A 21,228-nucleotide genomic window follows, 5' to 3' on the forward strand; every position below is an offset into this window, starting at 1 on the left:
TTCACTTATGCCACTTTATTGAAAGAAGAAAATGCTTAGTGGAAAATTAGTCTATTACTGCTGTAAGAAACTACCATAAATTCAGCATTTTAAACCGATATAAACATTATTTCATAAATCTGTAGGTCAAAAGTCTGGGTGGCCTTGGCTGGGCTCTTTGCTCACGGTCTCACAAGGTCAGAATCAAGGTGTTAGCCGAGCAAACGCTTATTAAGAGGTAGGGAGAATAATCCTTCTCCAAGATCATTCAGTTTGTTGGCAGAATTTAGTTTCATGCGATTGAAAGACTAAGGTCCCTATTTTCTTGCTGATTGTCACCCAGGAATCATTCTGGAAAACCACTATGTTCCTTGGCTTATGGTCCCCTTCTTCCATCTTTAAAGCCAGAAATGCAATAGAGACGTCATACTTTAAATTCCTGGTTCTCCCCCCATCCCCATCTCTTCTACCTCTTCTGCTGCTGCATCTTTCTGACTACGAAGGACAAATTTTCTCTTTATGGGGGCTTATGTAACTGCTTAGGCCCACCTAGATAATCTAAGATAATTATCCTATTTTAAGATCCATGCCTTAATCACACTGGCAAAGTCACTTGGCCATGGGAGGTAATATATTCATTTCCGGGATTAGGGAGTGGAAGTTTTGAGGGGAGTGTTATTCCGCCGAACTGAGCAGAAGGGGTTTTGCTTTTTCTGTTAGTAATGTGGGCATCAGGAAGACTTGAGAAAAATGGAATGTTTTCTTCTGCTACAAATTTAATTGCCCAGAAAAAAAATACCAACTAGGTAAACTGATGACTCTGAGAGTCCTGGGGAAATTCTCATGAAGATGTTTTAAGAGATAGGAGTTCAGTTAGTTAGCACGTGCATTCCTGAAATCTAAATAATTTGATAATGCTTTTTGTTAATAATACTTTTTGAAAAATACCTATCCGGCTTACTTTTCCAAGGCTTAAGAGGAATTTCAACCAATGGAAGAGTCTGAGGCCTTAGTAAGTGACTCGTATTCTTTGTTTAAGGGTATATTTATAAGTTTTTACAAAGAGTGATTTTTTGGTATCACTTTTGGACCTGGAAGTGGGTATTAGGTTAAAGACTAAGAAAATATAAACTGTATTTGAAGATTATGGAAAGGAAATTCATATATCCTGATCAGTTCTGCCCTCAACTCTTGTAAGTTTCAAAATATATGAGTGTGCCTAGGTGAAGAATACAACTGAATCAACACGTGGTGACCCTCATGTGGATTGGTTTTAGGTGCAGATGACGCTCAACAAGCTGAGGGCCAGGAATTTGCCAATTTTGAGGAGTTTTCTCAAACTGTGATCTCCTAGGCTTTATCTTCCCCTTGTCCTTCTCCCCATGGCGCAAGCCCTGCATAGAATGGACTAATGTTTGGGATCTAGGTTTTGACATTTTCATTGTTCATACTTATATAACTTCCCTTTGCCTGCTCCTACACTGAAAGCTAGGGACGTCCCATCTATGCTCAAGTTGAGATTCCCCTGGGCTTGGCCCACTGCAAATACCATTAGGAAATGGTACTAATGATTACATAGAACCTGCTTTATGTCATGCATTGTTAACATACATTATGGAACTTCATTTAGGTTTTAAAACAATCCTAGGAAGCAATAAGAAAGGTATTTTTAATTTCCTCATAGTGAAATTGAGATACAGATGGGATCAATGTCTTATTCAAAGTCACATAAATATCAAATGGAATTGGGGTGGTGATTTGAACCCAGACCTGTAAATGACTATATGATTGCCTGGCACCCTTTCATCAGCAATATTAGAGTGAACTGCAAGCTTTAGGTAAAGAAGTCATTAAAGACGTTCCTCCTCTCATGCATAACTGATAAGTGAACTGATTATAGCAGATTTTTTCTTACTTAGCTAGTTCCTGAGACATGGGCCTCTAAGGCACTCCTAAGGTTTTAAACTTCTTTTTCTGTCCCAATGAATTTGAAGATATTATTTCAATTGAGTGATTTTCCTGGACACCTTTGGAACACTAGGGGTTAATCCACTTTTACTCTGTTTGCAAATCTTCCCTTATGACAGTGAGCACGGGCATGTGCACCCCTCCCTCAGCACACCCCTCCTCTTTCCCCCAAAGAGAAGCACAGCACCAGAGATTAACTGGGAGCTAAATGCAGGCTGGTAGCCAAACCAGAGTGATAAGCATCCTGATTTTGATGGAACACTTAAAAATCATTTTAACTTTTCCAGACCTAATCCAGTTAAGGGATGTGGGGGTGGGAGGCCTTCTTGTGGTTTATACAAATAACTTCACTCCAGTAACTCCTCTTAACCTAAAATTGAAGGGATTGCACTAACGAGGGGGAGGGGGCCCCAACTCTGTCACATTGCCTGTCTCTACCCTTCAACTGCGTGTTTTTTATTTGTTTGTTTTGGTGGTTACACAACCTGGCTTATTTCTGTCAGTCTATTAAAAAATACCCCATTTTTCACAGAAGAGCTATGTGAGTGCAGGGCGTCCTGGTTTACTCCACAATCTCTGGCTGCGCAGTTAGGGCGCCATCTTACATTTGTCTTTCTGTTTATGTGGGGGCCATGATAAGAAGTGAGGCTGACAAACTCCAGGTCATTTCTGCAGATGAGGATCCTGAACAGGAAATGCTTTTTAGAGGCCTCCACGACAAGAATTTTCTCAGAAATCTATACTGATTGTATAGTTTTAAGAAGTATTATTGGCTTTTGTTGCAGTGGGGATTGTGGGAATGGACTTTAGCTAATGATGTCTGAAAGTGCAAGGCAGCTCTGAAAATGAGAGATTGAAGAAGGTGAGAGAAACAAGCCCCTTTTTTTGCTTATTATCAAAGCTCTACTCATTACTAGCAGTTTGAGGAAAACTGTGAAATTCTTCACACAAAGGCAAAACCCAGGCATGATTATGGTAAAAGCAATACTAACAGTAACTGGTATTCCCAAACTTCCACAGTGCCCATCAGCAGCACAGGCATTTCTGAGATAATAGGTAAAGCAGAGAGAGGGGTACCAATGAATTCAGCTCCTGCACATTAGTGGATAACCAAGAGGTTTGTGAGAATATTGAAGTGCTCCTGTTACAGCTAGTACATAGTTTCTATACTGGGCCCTCCAAGTGCCTTCTCTAAGTATCCTGACCCTCCCACCACTGTTATTTTTTAGCCTGTACTGTTGTTAACTACTTTCAATATCATCCCTGAAGAAGAAGGAAAGCCTTTCAGGTTTCCTTGGGTGTGGACAGGGGTTCGGGAAGCAGAGTATAAACCTAATTCATCTAAACAAAGGAAAATGCCTGGGTATGGGCTATGCCGAGGACTGCATATATAAAATGGGAATCACATAAAGCTCATAGGGTAGTTTTAAGGATGTTGGTTTTTTTCTGTTAAAAATGTACCAATCATCAGAGAGTTGGGGTGTGCAACACCTAGGTGCCTCAGCACTGTGTAGGACAAGCCATGGTATCAAAAGGGATTTACAGGACAGTCCTATCATCCTTCCTACTGTGTCTTAAAGTTTTGCCCATTTTAAACAAATTCCACTTGGTTCAGATTACTCCATTACTCCCATCTTCCTCTTGGTGCCTGTGTGTTTAGATCCACAAAGCTCTAATCCATTGCTCTACTTGATTATTTATCCTTTTTATTGTTTCTTAAATCTTTCATGTGCTTGAGTTTTTTCACCTGTTATGTTGGAAACTCCTTAGGATTGGGAGCATGAGGCTTCCTCAGGGCTCCAATTGCCCTTAGCCATCAGGGTTGGTGACTGACAGAGTGGCCCATGCATTCTGCCTAGGCTGGACACAGTTCACCATTCTCTCCCCAGAGAGCACTGGGCAGAGGAGTAACATTGATCAGAGATGGCTGTTGTTGAATATATACAAAAGCCAGGGCTCTGTCTCTTCATTTAATCTTACATTACACTTGTGATGAAAGATACTGTTATTTCTGCTTCACAGATGAGAAAATTGAGTTGAGAGGCTACATAAGTCATCCCAGGATAGATGGCAGTTTCTCTTATCTCCCAGTGTGATGCTCATTTGACTTTTATCTCACCATCCCTCTATGAGCTTGTTCTCAGACTGTCTAGATGGCAACTTGTTACTGGAGTTAAAGCTCTAATGGAAGAAATTTCAATCAATTTTTGGGACAGCATATAATCTATCATAATCTGATATTGATCACCTTGTTATCCACAGGATTGCAACTCACCTCGTTGCCCAGACTTTTCATTACACTTCTCCTCAAGAAGGGTGAAAGTAGGATTTGGGTAAAAGTTGAATCTGGTTATGTCATGTGAGTAAGATTTTTGTAGCTGATCTTTAAACTCTCCAATGACTGTCCTGCATGTACTAGGCTCAGATAGGACAAGGCACAGAGGATGCTGAGAGGCAGGGGAGGTGGACAAGCAAGAGCTATGCAGAGTCCAACTCTGAAGCCATGTGGTCTGTTGGAGAAGGCAATCTGTGTCCAAATCTCAGCCAGGTCATCCTTTTTCTTTTTCTTTTTTTCTTTCTTTCTTTCTTTCTTTTTTTTTTTTTTTTTTTGACAGAGTCTTGCTCTGTCACCCAGGCTGGAGTGCAGTGGCGCAATCTCGGCTCACTGCAAGCTCCACCTCCCGGGATCATGCCATTCTCCTGCCTTAGCCTCCCAAGTAGCTGGAACTACAGGTGCCTGCCACCCCCAGCTATTTTTTTTGTATTTTTTCTTAGAGATGGGGTTTTACCATGTTAGCCAGGGTGGTCTTGATCTCCTGATCTTGTGATTCGCCCACCTCAACCTCCCAAAGTGCTGGGATTACAGGTGCGAGCCACCATGCCCGACCCCAGGTCATCTTTTAGAAGTCAGATCTTGACAGAATCACTTCCAGCATCTGAGCCTCAGGTCTCATCTGTAAAATGAGAAAAATAACAGCCACCAACTCCCTGGATTATGTTGAGGATTCAATTAGGTAGTGTTTATGGAGCATGGCATATGTTCTCTACATATTAGGTGTTTCCTTCTTACTCAACATTCTTTTATTCGTATTTAAAGGTAAAAATGGACGGACCAAATCCTATATGGGAAATAAATAAGAACCAAACTCAAGGGATAGACCTCATTTTCTTAAACATACACAGACAAACACACAGACTATGTGACAGGGTGGGAAGTAGAGAATCTAGATGAGATTTTATCCAAGGATAACAAGCTCAGTGTGGGTTTGGATGCCAAAAAAAAAAAAAAAAAAAAAAAAAAAAGGTAACAATGCTACCCTCTTTATTTTGGAGAGTCACGATGGCTAATGAGTCACCACTATGGTTATAGCTTTACTTTGGGTTATGGAGATCTGCTGATGTATCCAATGGATTGAATGTTCCCTAGTAATGTTGAAAAAAAGAGGCACAGATAAACTTGTTTCTCTATCACAAGGCTGCAGCCTTCTCTGTTCATCAAAGAAGAAATGGTAATGTTTGAGTCCAAAGTCGGCCTGCCCCCCAGACCTGGAAAGTGCCCTCCGTTATAGAATTCTGCTTGAGGTAATAATTTACATAAAAGGAAAGAAAACTAAAACTTAGCCAAAAACAGCCACCCAAGTCCATCCCCCACCTCTGCTGCCATAAAGCTGATAGAGCAACTGGGATTAAAATGTAACCTGAACCCAGAGAATTTTTGTAAATAAGATGAAAGCTGTCATTTAAGGTTTCTCAATGGCACCAACTGGATTAGATCTGCTCTTGAGATAGGAATCTTTTGACAATCCCTGGGAACTGTATCTGCTTACTGGAAGGCACAGTTGATGCATGCAAAGTCAATTAAAAAGCTAACTGCATAAAAGACAGTGGCTCCACACGATTCATGCTATGCATTTCCCAAACAACCCTGGCTTTGTTTACCAGGGTTTTATGCAGAGGAGTGGCAGTGTGGGTAGTGATTTGAGACTGAAATCTGAAAGTCAAAAAATAAAAATAACCAAACTAATTCCTGACTGTAGAGGATCAGAGAAATCCTATACCTGCCATAGATATTTCTATAAACAATAACTTAATCTGACATAGGACTTTAAGAAAAATCCCTTTATATGGACATTTGAGTATATGTATGTGTTACTCGTGTGTGTGTGTGTGTGTGTGTGTGTGTGTGTGTATGTGTGTGATGCCAAAATCTTAGGCTTTTACAACTTGTGTCATTTCTCGCAAACTGCATCTCTTTTTCAAAAATGCTAGAGTATAATACTGTCATTGTCAGTGGAGCCAACGGTGGGTGAACTGGGCTCATTTACACACTATGACTCAGGTCTGGTCAATCAAAATCTAATATTCAGGAATGTAAAAGTTCTCTCAAAGTCATTAGAAGACATAAAAATTTGCTGAGACTTCTGGGACTCAGGTAGGTATTCTTCTCCCTTAGGCATAAATCTGAAAGAATGTAAATTCTGGAGCTGCATGCATCATCTTGCCCTCAGGTGGAGCTTGTGGGCAAATAATACTAACAGCTAACCCTTACTGAGCACATGGTAGGTGCTAGGGCAGGGTTCTAAGGGCTTTGTGTTTTTTAACTCATTCAGTCTTCATGACAACCTGTGAAGTATTTGCATGCTGCTGCTATTTCATGCCTCCTGCTCTCAGGTTCTGCTTGCTTTGTGAAGCCTGTGTGGTGACAAGAAGAACACACAGACAGAAACCAAGTCCTGATACCATCATTTGGGCTCTGCAGTTAGCCATTCCTTAAGCTAGCACTTAGAATTTTCCATTACATGAGAAAATAAATAGTTTTACATGTAGGCATGTTTTGGTTGATTTTTATGTCACTTGTAACTAAAAAAGTCCTAAAGGACACAGACAGACGCCACCAACCCAAGCCGTTCAATGTGCAAATAAGGAAACTGGGGCTCACAGAATTTAAGTTACTTGCTCAAAATGACAGCTAATTTAGGAGATGGGAACACAAGTTTCAGACTTCTAGTCAAACGTAGTTTTCCCCTTAAAATTGGTAACTAACCTTCATTATGTGCCCTTTTTGTGCCACACAGTTGTATACAACCATCACCCGTTCCAGCTTCAGCAATCCTGAGAGAGTAAATACAATTGGCTTCCCCATTTGACAGATAGGTAATCTGAGATTTAAGAGGATATATAACTTGCCTAATGTTACACAAGACCTAAGAGGAGGAGTTAGGGTCCAGACCTGGCTGTGTGGCCTGGAGAGTCTGAGAGTTTACCAGGTGTTCCCAGCTTCCACCACAACATGTTGCTGGCAATTGGTACCTATTTTCTGGACATAAAGCAACAGCCTGATATTGATTTTGTTTTGTTTTGTTTTGTTTTTTGAGACAGAGTTTCGCTCTTGTTGCCCAGGCTGGAGGGCAGTGGCGTGATCTCAGCTCACTGTAACCTCTGCCTCCCAGGTTCAAGCAATTCTTCTGCCTCAGCCTCCCAAGTAGCTGGGATTACAGGCACACACCACCACACCCAGCTAATTTTTTTTTAATTTTTTTTTTTTTTTTTTTTAGTAGAGAAGGAGTTTCACCATGTTGACCAGGCTGGTCTCGAACTCCTGACCTCAGGTGATCCAACCACCTCAGCCTCCCAAAAATCAATGGGCATATCTGGATAAGTGTTCAACCCTCTTTGATCCTTTATTGTGCATCTAGCAGAATGAGCTTTACATTCTAGCCTAAAAGTTTAAAAATATTATTGAAATTCCATTAAAGTCGTGCTGCTTTCCATTGATGCCTGGTAATAAGAATTAACATAGCCTTTCCTTCAAGATTTTGCTTAACTTTGATTGATGTTTTGAAAGAAGCTTCACGGTTCAGAGGAAAGCTGATGGTGATGTTAGTCAGAATACATGAGCTGTAGTCTTGCTTTTCTGGGTTAATACCATTTTGATTTTAAGTTGTTCTTTAAATACTGAGACCTCAACTCTCTCCCCTGAAAATTTAAAATGATAAATTAATATAAGAGATTATATTTTACCAGAATTTTTTAAAATTTTTAATTCTTACATTGATATATACAAAGATCGATGCCTTATAATTGTTCATATAATTTCTTCTGAGTTGGGAAGTAGAGACATTACACAGAAGTGGGAAAAAATCATAGTGAATCGTTAGAGCTCAGAGCCTAGCATGCAACTATGCTGACTTGGTACAATGAGAATCAACATTATCATTTGACATTTGTCATTGCCACCAACTAGATTACAGCAACTCATCTAGCAGTAGATAATTTTTTCAGGAGTGGAGTCTCCCGTTATCAAATATAACATGAAAGTAGAACATTTCAAATGACAGAAGGAAAAACAAATTGGGACATGATCAAAATGTCATCGATCGGCAACCTGAAAACTGTAGTTTCTCCTCTTCATTTGCACCAGAAGAGGGAAATATCCTCTACTGGTGTCTTCTTCAGGCCAGGGGTTGCTGGTGTCACATCTTATTTCTGATCAGTTCGACAGAGGCTAAACTGTGGACATTATGGTGATATCAGTGTAGGTCTAAGTAGATGCATTTTTTCCTCTCTCAAGTCCGCTTCAATAACCAGCTCTCCACCTGGCTTCCCTCCCCTCCCATTTCACTAACCACACACCCACCCATGTGCACATACCCTTTGTCTCACATATACCAAACCGAGTGGCTAGCACCTCTGGGACTCAGAGCTAGTCACGAACATCTTTCTAATAGCATCATCACTGCTGTTGTGCTTGTTGTCATCACCAGCACCCTCATCACCAGTATTATCTCTGATGTTTATATAGCAGTCCTCAGTAGTTTGCAGTTTTTTTCCATGAAATGCTCACAACAAGCTTGCATGGTGGTATAGTTTGAATGCGTGTCCCTGCCCAAATCTCATATTGTATTGAGATTAATATTCCCAGTGTTGGAGGTGGGGCCTGGTGGGAGATGACTGGATGATGAAGATAGATTTCCCGTGAATGGTTTAGCACCATCCTCTTGGTGCTGTTCTTCTTTTTTTTGAGATGGAGTTTCGCTGTCGTTGCTCAGGCTGGAGTGCAATGGTGCAATCTCAGCTCACTGCAACCTCTGCCTCCCCGGTTCAAGTGATTCTCCTGTCTCAGCCTCCTGAGTAGCTGGGATGATAGGTGTACAACACCATGCCCAGCTAATTTTTTGTTGTTGTTGTTGTCTTTTTAGTAGAGACTGGGTTTCACCATGTTGGTCAGGCTGGTCTTTAACTCCTGACCTCAGATGATCTGCCCGCCTCGGTCTCCCAAAGTGCTGGGATTACAGGTGTGAGCCACCGTGCCCGGCCGGTACTGCTCTTGTGATAGTGAGTGAGTTCTCAAGAGATCTGGTTGTTTAAAAGTGTATAGCACCTGCTCCCTTCTCTCTCTCGTTCCTGCTTTCTCCATGTGATGTGCCTACTCCCTCTTCGCCTTCCACCACTAGTAAAAGCTCCCCGAGGCTTCTGCAGAAGCTGAGAGATGTTGATGCCATGATTCCTGTATAGCTTGCAGAATCTTAAGCCAATAAAATTGCTTTAAAAAATTACTAGGTCTCGGGTATTTCTTATACAATGCAAGAACGACCAAATACACATGATGAGGAGAGCAACTGTTATTATCCCTGGTTTAATGCAAAGAGAAAAGACTTTCTAGTTAAAAGGCCTTAGCTTAAATTCTGGCTCAGCTCAATTAAGCTCAGCATATATGGATGAAGCATCACTTCACAACAAGAGCTGTGCTTGGTGTTGGATTTCTTCAGCCTAAAAAGTAGCTCATGTCGCCAGAGACTACATGAGCTGCCTCTCCTTCCCCTCACAATGCTAATGGCCTTTGTGGATAAATTGATAGTTCTCAATTTTGTGTCTCAGAGTCTCAAAGTGTTTACACAGGTGGAAATAGGGTCTTCAAATTATTGTCAATATTTCAAAATTATAACCTTTACCCTGGAAATTGAACCTGACCTTCAGAAAACATTGCACAGGCTAATGCATGCATTTCTAAACTGTTGGTTTTGCAGGGAGGCTTTCTATTTGACAGACTAAAGAACGGGTTGCTTACCACAGGGCATATATTCAGAGCTTTCTTTAGCATGCCTGTCTAATCTTGTGCTACTGTTCTATCCAGATCATTCAGTCCATGGTGCTAAACCTTCCCCAGGCAGCATTTTCCAGAGCTGTCAAAAACTGTGGTGGTGTCATGAGCCTGTTTGCTGCATACACGCCACATCATTCCCAATTTTGTTTTTAGTTCCAACACAAATGTGTTTGCAGAACTGAATACTAACTCTCCAGGGCCTGCCAGGGGGTTCTATTTAAGGAAACTGAGAAGCTTCTGTAAACTAAGGAGTTGGCTTGAAATTTTTCCTCAGAAGTCCACAAACATCCATTCTACAATTTCTCTCTAAGTGAATAGCATTTCATTTGCAGCAGTCAATAGCATGGGGGAGTGGTATAGAAGGGGATAGGGTGGGTATTTTGTCCAGGTTCAAATTGCAGGGCTGAGGCAAACATAGTGGCTGCTCTGGCTAGAAAATGGCCCTCACCTCATCCCAGGTCCCAGCCCCACCACAAACCTGAGCGAGCTCCAGCCACGGAATATGTGCTCATGAAAGCAGCTCACCTGCCCTTCTACTGGATCTCATACAATGGCTCAGCTCTTTGTTAGAGATGGAAGGAAACAGGTCCTGTGAGGTCAAGCATTTTAGTCTTTGGAATGAACAGATTATTTCTGCCATAATTAAGTAAATCTCTTGTCAACTTTTCGTCAGTGGTTCACATCACTTGGAATAAAATGTATCAGGGGAAAAGGAGGTTCACATTGAGAGTGGCATTATCATGCCAATCTCAGAGTACTTTAAAAAGTTAACATAAAGTCAGTCCATGCAAAGTAGGCTCAAGAGTGACCCCAGAAGAGCCTTTTTCTCCTCTCTTATTGCCTACGAGGTAACCTGCAGGAATGACCTCAGATGACTGCCCAAAGGTTACTGACACCAATATCTTCATCTGCCACTGCAATGCTCCTTGCAGAACAAGGTCCTAAGAATACTTGTATGGGAAGGCTGCCTGTGTCCCTGGAGCCTTGTGCAGTCTGATGACATTACTAGGGCCTTAATAAAGACTGCCATACCACATTTATTGTTAAATCATTATTAGTTAGCTAAGGCTAAGGGTAATGGCCTCTAGCTTCATCCACAAACCTGCATATGTACCCCTGAAACTAAATTAAAAGTAAAAAAATAAAAAATTATTCTTAGACTAAATGATAAACAATTTTCCAGGTGTCCAACGATTCCCCGTGTTGCTGTCTTATATGAAGCCAGAAAATATAAAATTTGTTTTCATTTAAGTTTTTAGGATGTTGTTACTTTCATTTCTTTGATATATTGGAAAAATAGCTAGAAGAGAAGATTTGAAATGTTCCCAACCCAAAGAAATGGTAAATATTTAACGTGATGGAGATCCTAAATACCCCAATTTGATCATTACATATTGTAAGCATGTATCAAAATGTCACATGTACCCCGTAAATATGTACAATTATGTCTAAATTAAAAAAGAATAAAGAAATACATAAATTTTCACTAAAAATGGAATGAATGTCGTGTAAGGAAAATAGCACCCATAATACTTTTTATTCTTCCTACCCCCACAATCTTGATTGCATACTGAGATTTTTCTGTGTGATTAAATTGGATATTAGGGCAATGTATTTAATATTTTTAATTGAAGTAATATTCAAATATAGAAAAATGCATAGTTGTAAGTATAAAGTTTAATGATTATGACAAACATATACAACTGTGTAATCAATACCCAAATCAACATATAGAATATTTCATCACTCTAGAAAGCCCCTTGTGCCTTATTCCAGCCCACTGTTCTGATTTCAATCATCACGAATAATTTTGCCTATTCATGAACTTTATATAAATGGAATCATATACTATGTACCCTTCACTCTGCATGTTTCTGAGATTCATGTGCTTATCAGTTGATTCCTTTTTATTACTAAGTAGTACTCCATTCTATGAATATAGCATTCTTTGTTTATATATTTTTCTGTTAATTAATGTTTTAGTTGTTTCTAGTTTTTTGTTTTATGAGCAAAACTATTATAAATATTTGTACACAAGTCTTTATGTGGATATATATTTTAATTTATTCTGGGTTATGAGTGAAATTTCTGGGCCATAGAATAAGTATATTTTTCAAATTTATAAGAAAATGCCAATACATTTTCTAGAGTGGTTGCACAATTTTTACAATCTCATCAACAATTTCTAGAGTTTAATTGCTTCTCATGGTCTCCAATAATTGGTGTTTGGGCTTATTTGCCATCTTAGTAGGTATACAGCGGTATCTTACTGTTGTTTTAATTGGCATTTCTCTGACGATTGGTGATGCAGAACATTTTTTATGTATTTATTGAGTATTTGTATCTCTTTGTATCTCTTCAATCTTTTGTTTAGTATTTAAAATATTGGTTTGTCTTTTGGATAATGGAATTTGTAGGAGTACTTTATATTCTGTAGCTATAAGTTATAGTTCAGATATATGTAATTGTAAGTATTCCTCTCATTCTGTGTCTAGCATTTCAATCTTTTAAAAGGTATTTTTTATAAGCAGAAAATTTTATAGATTTTGATGAAGTTTACTTTATCAATGGATTGTCCTAGAGAAATCTTGCCCTAGTTAAGGCTTCAAAGATACTGTCCTATGTTTTTTCCTAAGTATGTCTTAAATTTAACAACAGACAGCCTAGAACTCAAGCCCAGAATACAGCCTCATCTAAAGGCTGAGATGTCAGTGGAGGGAACTTACAAAGAGAATTCTGAAGATTCAGTAGCTCTGTGGGTCCTGAGCATTGAAGTATCATCCTTCACAGCATGACAAGTGTGAGGAGTTTCAAGGCCTTAATTTTGGTGTTATTTTTGGAGATGATTTGGGTTTCTGTAGCTCTGGCTTTCTCTAGGATCAGAGTCATGCTTTGTAGCAAAGGCTGCCAAGCTAAACTTTTCTCTGGGTGAGAAAGCACGTGTTTACCCACGTGCAGAGCTGAGCGCCAGTGTCTTGCTGTAATTGCATCTGTAAAACCTTTTCCTCAAATATTACTCTTTGCCTCTGTGGAAAAACAGCATCTTTAGCAAAAAGGACAAGTGGGCAAAAGGTTTCTCCCGTACCACCAGAGGGGCAGCATTTAAAAATGGAAGTGGCTTGTGTAACCTACTTTTCTTTGGTTTTAAAATAACAGTGCACAGATTTGCATTTGTTTTTAATTCTTGGCCCTGTGACCCCTGCTTCTGTTTGACTTGATAAATTCCATCTCGCCTTCCACAGGCAACCATTCAATCCTGAACTTTTCCTAATGTGTTTCATCAATAGAATTTTAGGTAAGTTACCAGTTTTCTACACTTGGAATTTTGCATTGAGAAGAAGAAAAGTATTTGTCAGTAATATTTTATTCCTGGGTCTCTCATTTTAAGTTATTTTTATAGCTGTCTAATATAATTACTATGCACAATTAGGCAGTGTATAGAACATAATACAGAGACCCTGGCAATTCTCTATAAAAGTGACTCCATTATTTTTGTTGTTATTCTGTAGCCAACTCTGAGTTAAAACACAACAAAAGATAAATCTTGTAGACTATCTATTTTGTCCACTTAAACACACGTTTGCATATACAGATGTGTATATGACACGAATTTCATGAGAAAAAATAAAGGAAAAATCACTGTTTGAAAACAAAGAAGTGACTAAGTAAATTTAGAATTATTTCCAGAAACACAAGAACAAGTATTGTTACATTATTTTCATTGATGAGAAAAAGAATAGCTCCATAGAAAGATTTTAGGATCCCTAACAAAGTTCTGGTGGATACATGACATATAGATGGAAATCAATATGCATATACGATCCACCACTAAGTAGGCATATTTTTGTTATGTTTTTTCAAAATATTAGGTTAGTGAAAAAGTAATTGCAGTTTTGGACTGTGAAGTTTAAATCATTACAACTAGGCTCAAATACATCTTTATTAATCAAAATAGGAATTACTACAATCAACATATTTTTTGCCAGTGAGAAATAAGTTTGCTCATTCCTATAGAATAAAAATCCATACTCTGTAATTCAATAAACTCTTGGAAGGCATTTTCTGCATCCTGGTGGTTGTGAAAGCGTTTTTCCTGCAAAAAGTTGTTGAGATGCTTGAAGTGGTAGTCGGCTGGCAAGAGGTCAGGTGAATACGGTAAATGAGGCGAAACTTTGTAGCCCAATTCATTCAACGTTTGAAGCACTAGCTGTGCAACATGTAGTCGGGCATTGTCGTGGAGAGGAATTGGGCCCTTGGTGTTGACCAATGCCAGCTGCAGGCATTGCATTTGTTGGTGCATGTCATCAATTTGCTGAGCAGACTTCTCAGATGTGATGATTTCGCCGGGATTCAGAAAGTTGCAGTAAATCATACCGGCAGCAGAACACCAAACAGTGACCACGACCATTTCTTGGTGGAAGTTTGGCTTTGGGAAGTGCTTTGGAGCTTTGTCTAGGTCCAACCACAGAGCTAGCCATCGCTAGTTGTCATAAAAAAATCCACTTTTCATTGCATATTACAATTCGATGGAGACATGGTTCCTTGCTGTTGTGTAGAATAAGAGAAGACAACACTTCAAAATGATATTTTTGATTTTTCCTCAGCTCATGAGGCACCCACTTATGGAGCCTTTTCACCTTTCCAATTTTCTGCAAATGCTGAACAACTGTAGAATGGTCGACCTTGAGTTCTCTGGCAACTTCTCCTGTTGTTGTAAGAGAATCAGCTTCAATGATTGCTCAGAATTTGTCGTTGTCAACTTCCAATGGTTGGTCACTATGCTCCTCATCTTCAAGGATCGCCTGTCCTTTGCAGAACTTCTTAAACCACCACTACACTGTACATTCATTAGCAGTGCCTGGGCCAAATGGATTGTTGATGTTGCCAGTTGTCTCTGCTGCCTTACAATCCATTTAAAACTGGAATAAGAAAATTGCTCGAATTTGCTTTTTGTCTAACATTATTTCCATAGTCTAAAATAAGTAGCAAGTCATTAGCAAAAAAAGCAAGAAATGCACATTAAAAAGATGTATAACATAACCATATTTATGAGGAATGTATTCCAATGTCAAATCGCAAATTTCAACAATGTAAAAACTGCAATTATGCTTGCACTAGCCTAATATAAGGGTTCATCAATTTTTTTCAATTGCAAAAGTATTCGGGCATATTGTAATATTTCAAGCAATTCAGAAATACTTGAAGAAACAGTGGCTCTTTTCCTCAGTAGTCCCACTCCTGAGGAAAATAATATCAATTGCCTGACTGTCTGGTGTACGTCCCTTTACATAAACATATAAAATCATGTACATGCATAATTTATCATGTTTTGCTTTTTATTCAAAACAGAAGGAGAATCATAGTGCGTATTACCCCAAAATTTGTTTTTGCCATTTATTCATAAAAGACATTTTTGGGTTCAATATATATTTGAATTATTCTTTTTAATGGCAACATAAATGAATTTACTCACTGCATTAAGTCTGCTAGATATGTCATAACAAAATATCCCAGACTAGGTGGTTTGAAGAGCATAAATTTATTTCCTGACAGTTCTAGAGGCTGGAAGTCTAAGATCAAGGTGCTGGTGGGGTTGGTTTCTGGTGAGGGCTCTCTTCTTGGGTTGCAGATGGCTACATTTACTCTGTGCATGCATGTTGCTGGTATCTCTTCCTCTTCTTATGAGGGCATCAATCCTATTGGATTACAGCCTCACCCTATGACCTCATTTATCTTTAATTTACCTCCTTAAAGGCTCTATCTCCATATATAGTCACACCATGGGGTAAGGCTCAACCTATGAGTTTTGGGAAAGACAATTCAGCCCACAACACTGACCAATTCCTCTATTAATCAGCACATAAAGTTTGTTCATTAATCAATTTAACTACACCTTTCAAAATAACCTTAATTTTTGTAAAGATGATTCTCATACATCATATATATGTAACAGAAAAAAAATGCAATGTATAGAGGGAAATGTAATTCCCCAAATTCATTCATGCCAAACAAATCACTGTTAATATCTGGTAAACATTCTACATAGCTATATGTAAATAGACAGAAGGACAGATAGGTAAGTAAGTAGGTGGAACAATACATAGCTATGAGATAAATTCTCTTCTTGGTGAAGGAGGTGTCAATGAGTTCTACTCTATTAGTTCCCACAAGAGTTGATTGTTAAAAAGGGCCTGGCAACTCCCCACCCTTGCTTCCTCTCTCACCATGTTATCTATGCTCACACCAGCTTCCCTACACATTCTACCAGGAGTGGAAGCAGCCTGAAGCCCTTACCAGATGCAGATGCCAATCTTAAACTTTTTAGCAATCAGAATCATGTGCCAAACAAGCCTATTTCTTTATAAATTACCCTGTCTCAGGTATTCATTTACAGCAACGCAAAACAGACTAAGACACCTTCTACCTCTTTTTCCCTCTTCTCTTCTCATCCCCAAGGAGACACTGATCCACAACATGTTACTATAGATTCATTTGCATTTTCTAGAAATTTACATAAGGAAATCATAGAGTGTGTATGCTTTTTTCCCTAGACTTCAAAACTCAGAATAATTATTTTGAGAGTTAAACAGCTAGCTGTGGGTATCAATAGTCAGCTCATTTTTATTGTTGAATTGTATTTAACTGTATAGATATACCACAACTTACTTATACAACTATCTTTTGATAGGCAGCCAGGTTGTTTTCAATTTTTTATGGGTTTTTTTTTTTTTTTTAATTTAGATGGAGTCTCACTCTGTCTCCTAGGCTGGAGTGCAGTGGCGCGATCTCAGCTCACTGCAACAACTGCCTCCCCGGTTCAAGTAATTCTCATTCTCTGCCTCAGCCTCCCGAGTAGCTGGGATTACAGGTGCCTGCCACCATGGCAGGCTAATTTTTGTATTTTTAGTAGAGATGGGTTTTTGGCATTTTGGCCAGACTGGTCCTGAACTCCTGACCACCTGATCCACCTGCCTCGGCCTCCCAAAGTGCTGGGATTAGAGGCATGAGCCACCACACCTGGCTTGTATAGAAGTTTCTGTACGGATATGTGCTTTCAATTTCTCTTGAGTAAGTTTTAGGAGTGCAGTGACAGGATCACATGGAAGGTGTATGTTTGATGTTTGAAGAAACTGCTCAACTGTTTTTCAAAGTTGTTGTACTAGGACGATGGGGTTTTCTAAATATACAATTATGTCATCTGCAAACAGGGACAATTTGACTTCCTCTTTTCCTAATTGAATCCCCTTTATTTCTTTCTCCTGCTTGATTTCCCTGGCCAGAACTTCCAACACTGTGTTGAATAGGAGTGGTGAGAGAGGGCATCCCTGTCTTGTGCCAGTTTTCAAAGGGAATGCTTCCAGTTTTTGCCCATTCAATATGATATTGGCTGTGGGTTTGTCATAAACAGCTCTTATTATTTTGAGATACGTCCCATCAATACCTAATTTGTTGAGAGTTTTTAGCATGAAGGGCTGTTGAGTTTTGTCAAAGGCCTTTTCTGCATCTTTTGAGATAATCATGTGGTTTTTGTCTTTGGTTCTGTTTATAAGCTGGATAACATTTATGGATTTGCATATGTTGAACCAGCCTTGCATCCCAGGGATGAAGCCCACTTGATCATGGTGGATAAGCTTTTTGATGTGCTGCTGGATTCGGTTTGCCAGTATTTTATTGAAGATTTTTGAATTGATGTTCATCAGGGATATTGATCTAAAATTCTCTTTTTTTGTTGTGTCTCTGCCAGGCTTTGGTATCAGGATGATGTTGGCCTCATAAAATGAGTTGGGGAGGATTCTCTCTTTTTCTATTGATTGGAATAGTTTCAGAAGGAATGGTACTAGTTCCTCCTTGTACCTCTGGTAGAATTTGGCTGTGAATCTGTCTGGTCCTGGATGTTTTTTTGGTTGATAGGCTATTAATTATTGCCTCAGTTTCAGAGCTTGTTATTGGTCTATTCAGGGATTCAACTTCTACCTAGTATAGTCTTGGGAGGGTGTATGTGTCCAGGAATTTATCCATTTCTTCTAGATTTTCTATTTTTTTTGCGTAGAGGTGTTTATAGTATTCTCTGATGGTAGTTTGTATTTCTGCAGGATTGGTGGTGATATCCCCTTTATCATTTTTTATTGCATCTATTTGATCCTTCTCCTTTTTCTTCTTTAATAGTCTTGCTAGCGGTATATCAATTTTGTTGATCTTTTCAAAAATAAGCAACTTCAACAAAGTCTCAGGATACAAAATCAATGTGCAAAAATCACAAACATTCTTATACACAAATAACAGACAGAGAGCCAAATCATGAGTGAACTCCCATTCACAATTGCTTCAAAGAGAATAAAATACCTAGGAATCCAAATTACAAAGGATGTGAAGGACCTCTTCAAGGAGAACTACAAACCACTGCTCAACAAAATAAAAGAGGACACAAACAAATGGAAGAACATTCCATGCTCATGGATAGGAAGAATCAATATTGTGAAAATGGCCATACTGCCTAAGGTAATTTATAGATTCAATGCCATCCCCATCAAGCTACCAATGACTTTCTTCACAGAATTGGAAAAAACTACTTTAAAGTTCAAATGGAACCAAAAAAGATTCCGCATTGCCAAGACAATCTTAAGCCAAAAGAACAAAGCTGGAGGCATCACACTACCTGACTTCAAACTATACTACAAGGTTACAGTAACCAAAATAATATGCCGGTACCAAAACAGAGATATAGACAAATGGAACAGAACAGAGCCCTCATAAATAATACCACACATCTACAACCGTCTGATCTTTGACAAACCTGACAAAAACAAGAAATGGGGAAAGCATTCCCTATTTAATAAATGGTGCTGGGAAAACTGGCTAGCCATAGGTAGAAAGCTGAAACTGGATCCCTTCCTTACACCTTATACAAAAATTAATTCAAGATGGATTAAAGACTTAAATGTTAGACTTAAACCTATAAAAATCCTAGAAGAAAACCTAGGCAATACCATTCAGGACAGAGGCATGGTCAAGGACTTCACGTCTAAAACACCAAAAGCATTGGCAACAAAAGCCACAATTGACAATTGGGATCTAATTAAACTAAAGAGTTCCTGCACATCCAAAGAAACTACCATCAGAGTGAACAGGCAACCTACAGAATGGGAGAAAATTTTTGCAATCTACCCATTTGACAAAGGGCTAATATCCAGAATCTAGAAAGAACTTAAACAAATTTACAAGAAAAAATCAAACAACCCCATCAAAAAGTAGGCAAAGGATATGAACAGACACTTCTCAAAAGAAGACATTTATGCAACCAACAGACACATGAAAAAATGCTCATCATCACTAGCCATCAGAATGCAAATCAAAACCACAATGAGATACCATCTCACACCAATTAGAATGGTGATCATTAAAAAGTCAGGAAACAACAGGTGCCGGAGAGGATGTGGAGAAATAGGAACACTTTTACACTGTTCGTGGGGCTGTAAACTAGTTCAACCATTGTGGAAGACAGTGTGGTGATTCCTCAAGGATCTACAACTAGAAATACCATTTGACTCAGCAATCCTATGACTGGGTGTATACCCAAAGGATTATAAATCATGCTGCTCTAAAGACACATGCACACGTATGTTTATTGCGTCACTATTCACAATAGCAAAGACATGGAACCAACCCAAATGTACATCAGTGATAGACTAGATTAAGAAAATGTGGCACATATACACCATGGAGTACTATGCAGCCATGAAAAGGATGAGTTCATGTCCTTTGTAGGGACATGGATGAAGCTGGAAACCTCATTCTCAGCAAACTATCGCAAGGACAAAAAACCAAACACCGCTTGTTCTCACTCATGGGTGGGAATTGAACAATGAGAACACCTGGACACAGGAAGGGGAGCATCACACACCAGGGCCTGTCATGGGGTGGGGAGAGCGGGGAGAGATAGCATTAAGAGATATACCTAATGTAAATGACGAGTTAATGGGTGCAGCACACCAACATGGCACATGTATACATATGTAATAAACCTGCACATTGTGCACATGTACCCTAGAACTTAAAGTATAATAAAAAAAAAAAAAGTGGTTGTACCATTCTGACCAGGAATGTGTAAGAAATCCAGTTCTGTCATATTCTACCTTTGTGGATGAGGGCAGTCTTTTTAAATTTAGTCTTTCTATACAGGAGTGTAATGATTACTCATTATGGTTTTAGTTTGGATTTCCTTAATGACTAGTAATGTTGAGCATATTTAATGTGCTTATTTAACATCCATATATCCTCTTTTGGGATGTATCTGCTCAAATTGTTTGCCCATTTAAAATATTGAGCGTTTAATTTTCTTATTATTGAGTTTTGAACATTTTTTATATATTTTAGGAATAAGTCCTTTATCAGATGCAAGTAATTTCTGTCTGTGGCTAGTCTCTTGATTCTTTTAATAGTGTCTTTTAAAGAGCAAACGTTTTAAATTTTGGCGAAATCTAATTTATTGTGTTTTATGAATTGTAATTTGTCATATCTAAGAAATCTGCCTAATCCAATATCACAAAGAGCTTTTCGTGTGTTTTTATCTAGAGTTTTTAAATTTTATGTGTTACATGTAGATCCCTTATCCATTTGGAGTTAATTTTTGTGAATGGTGTTTGGTGTGGACTGGAGTTCGATTGTTTGTCTGTGTATATCCAATCGACCTAGCCTTGTTTTTTGAAAAGACCATATGTTCTTCAGTGAATCACCTTTGCCCCTTTGTCAAAAATCTCTTGTCCATATATATGTGTGGGCCTATTTCTAGAATCTATTTTGTGTCACTGATCTAATTCTCTAATTCTCTGTTATTTTACCTATATCACACTGTCTTTATTACTGTAGCTTTATTCATAATAAATCTTATAATCAGGTAAGATTAGTCTTTGAACTCTTTTAAAAACACTGCTTTGGCTATTATAATATGGATTTTGAAAGAGTCCATTTCTACAAAAAAAAGTTTCCACTGGCATTTCGACTGGTATTTCATTGAATCTAAGATCATTCTTGAGGAGAGTTGTCATCTTAACAATATTATGTTTTCTAACCCTTGAACAAGGTATAGCTGTCTATATTAGGGTTCTTCAGAGAAACAGAACCAATACAATGTCTCTCTCTCTGTGTGTGTGTATAGGTACATATAGACAAAAACAGAG

The 21,228-nt window shown here is 38.7% G+C and overlaps 1 pseudogene; it reads right to left on the bottom strand.

The window, feature by feature from the left end:
* Nucleotides 1-13,993: 13,993 nt before the first annotated feature.
* LOC141409156 (histone-lysine N-methyltransferase SETMAR-like) lies at nucleotides 13,994-15,021 on the bottom strand (annotated as a pseudogene).
* Nucleotides 15,022-21,228: the final 6,207 nt, after the last annotated feature.

Source organism: Macaca fascicularis, chromosome 1 (genome assembly GCF_037993035.2).
Source record: "Macaca fascicularis isolate 582-1 chromosome 1, T2T-MFA8v1.1".
Classification (NCBI taxonomy): Eukaryota; Metazoa; Chordata; class Mammalia; order Primates; family Cercopithecidae; genus Macaca; species Macaca fascicularis.